Below are 3,074 nucleotides of genomic sequence, written 5' to 3'. Positions count from 1 at the left end.
CAGTGTAGTACATAGTATATGAGTGAGTTGCACTGAAAAACTTAGAATATAAGAAACGCACATATAGTACATAGTATATGAATGAGTTGCACTGAAAAACTTAGAATTTACTGAAAAACCCGCAATACACGAAATGCACAGTGTAGTACATAGTATATGAGTGAGTTGCACTGAAAAACTTAGAATATAAGAAACGCACAGTGTAGTACATAGTATATGAGTGAGTTGCACTGAAAAACTTAGAATATAAGAAACGCACAGTGTAGTACATAGTATATGAGTGAGTTGCACTGAAAAACTTAGAATATAAGAAACGCACAGTGTAGTACATAGTATATGAGTGAGTTGCACTGAAAAACTTAGAATATAAGAAACGCACAGTGTAGTACATAGTATATGAGTGAGTTGCACTGAAAAACTTAGAATATAAGAAACGCACAGTGTAGTACATAGTATATGAGTGAGTTGCACTGAAAAACTTAGAATATAAGAAACGCACAGTGTAGTACATAGTATATGAGTGAGTTGCACTGAAAAACTTAGAATATAAGAAACGCACAGTGTAGTACATAGTATATGAGTGAGTTGCCCTGAAAAACTTAGAATATAAGAAACGCACAGTGTAGTACATAGTATATGAGTGAGTTGCACTGAAAAACTTAGAATTTACTGAAAAACCCGCATTACACGAAATGCACAGTGTAGTACATAGTATATGAGTGAGTTGCACTGAAAAACTTAGAATATAAGAAACGCACAGTGTAGTACATAGTATATGAGTGAGTTGCAATGAAAAACTTAGAATATAAGAAACGCACAGTGTAGTACATAGTATATGAGTGAGTTGCACTGAAAAACTTAGAATATAAGAAACGCACAGTGTAGTACATAGTATATGAGTGAGTTGCACTGAAAAACTTAGAATATAAGAAACGCACAGTGTAGTACATAGTATATGAGTGAGTTGCACTGAAAAACTTAGAATATAAGAAACGCACAGTGTAGTACATAGTATATGAGTGAGTTGCACTGAAAAACTTAGAATATAAGAAACGCACAGTGTAGTACATAGTATATGAGTGAGTTGCACTGAAAAACTTAGAATATAAGAAACGCACAGTGTAGTACATAGTATATGAGTGAGTTGCACTGAAAAACTTAGAATTTAAGAAACGCACAGTGTAGTACATAGTATATGAGTGAGTTGCACTGAAAAACTTAGAATATAAGAAACGCACAGTGTAGTACATAGTATATGAGTGAGTTGCACTGAAAAACTTAGAATATAAGAAACACACAGTGTAGTACATAGTATATGAGTGAGTTGCAATGAAAAACTTAGAATATAAGAAACGCACAGTGTAGTACATAGTATATGAGTGAGTTGCACTGAAAAACTTAGAATATAAGAAACGCACATATAGTACATAGTATATGAATGAGTTGCACTGAAAAACTTAGAATTTACTGAAAAACCCGCAATACACGAAATGCACAGTGTAGTACATAGTATATGAGTGAGTTGCACTGAAAAACTTAGAATATAAGAAACGCACAGTGTAGTACATAGTATATGAGTGAGTTGCACTGAAAAACTTAGAATATAAGAAACGCACAGTGTAGTACATAGTATATGAGTGAGTTGCACTGAAAAACTTAGAATATAAGAAACGCACAGTGTAGTACATAGTATATGAATGAGTTGCACTGAAAAACTTAGAATATAAGAAACGCACAGTGTAGTACATAGTATATGAGTGAGTTGCACTGAAAAACTTAGAATATAAGAAACGCACAGTGTAGTACATAGTATATGAGTGAGTTGCACTGAAAAACTTAGAATATAAGAAACGCACAGTGTAGTACATAGTATATGAGTGAGTTGCACTGAAAAACTTAGAATATAAGAAACGCACAGTGTAGTACATAGTATATGAGTGAGTTGCACTGAAAAACTTAGAATTTACTGAAAAACCCGCATTACACGAAATGCACAGTGTAGTACATAGTATATGAGTGAGTTGCACTGAAAAACTTAGAATATAAGAAACGCACAGTGTAGTACATAGTATATGAGTGAGTTGCACTGAAAAACTTAGAATATAAGAAACGCACAGTGTAGTACATAGTATATGAGTGAGTTGCACTGAAAAACATAGAATATAAGAAACGCACAGTGTAGTACATAGTATATGAGTGAGTTGCACTGAAAAACTTAGAATATAAGAAACGCACAGTGTAGTACATAGTATATGAGTGAGTTGCACTGAAAAACTTAGAATATAAGAAACGCACAGTGTAGTACATAGTATATGAGTGAGTTGCACTGAAAAACTTAGAATATAAGAAACGCACAGTGTAGTACATAGTATATGAGTGAGTTGCACAGAAAAACTTAGAATTTAAGAAACGCACAGTGTAGTACATAGTATATGAGTGAGTTGCACTGAAAAACTTAGAATATAAGAAACGCACAGTGTAGTACATAGTATATGAGTGAATTGCACTGAAAAACTTAGAATTTACTGAAAAACCCGCATTAGACGAAATGCACAGTGTAGTACATTGTATATGAGTGAGTTGCACTGAAAAACTTAGAATTTACTGAAAAACCCGCATTAGACGAAATGCACAGTGTAGTACATTGTATATGAGTGAGTTGCACTGAAAAACTTAGAATTTACTGAAAAACCCGCATTAGACGAAATGCACAGTGTAGTACATAGTATATGAGTGAGTTGCATGAAAAACTTAGAATTTAAGAAACGAACAGTGTAGTACATAGTATATGAGTGAGTTGCACTGAAAAACTTAGAATATAAGAAACGCACAGTGTAGTACATAGTATATGAGTGAGTTGCACTGAAAAACTTAGAATATAAGAAACGCACAGTGTAGTACATAGTATATGAGTGAGTTGCACTCAAAAACTTAGAATATAAGAAACGCACAGTGTAGTACATAGTATATGAGTGAGTTGCACTGAAAAACTTAGAATATAAGAAACGCACAGTGTAGTACATAGTATATGAGTGAGTTGCAATGAAAAACTTAGAATATAAGAAACGCAGTGT

The sequence above is a fragment of the Mus caroli genome, unplaced genomic scaffold (genome assembly GCF_978045245.1).
Source record: "Mus caroli unplaced genomic scaffold, Mus_caroli_1 scaffold_25, whole genome shotgun sequence".
Lineage (NCBI taxonomy): Eukaryota > Metazoa > Chordata > Mammalia > Rodentia > Muridae > Mus > Mus caroli.
The sequence above is the reverse complement of the archived record's forward strand: the minus strand, read 5'-3'. Positions refer to the sequence as shown.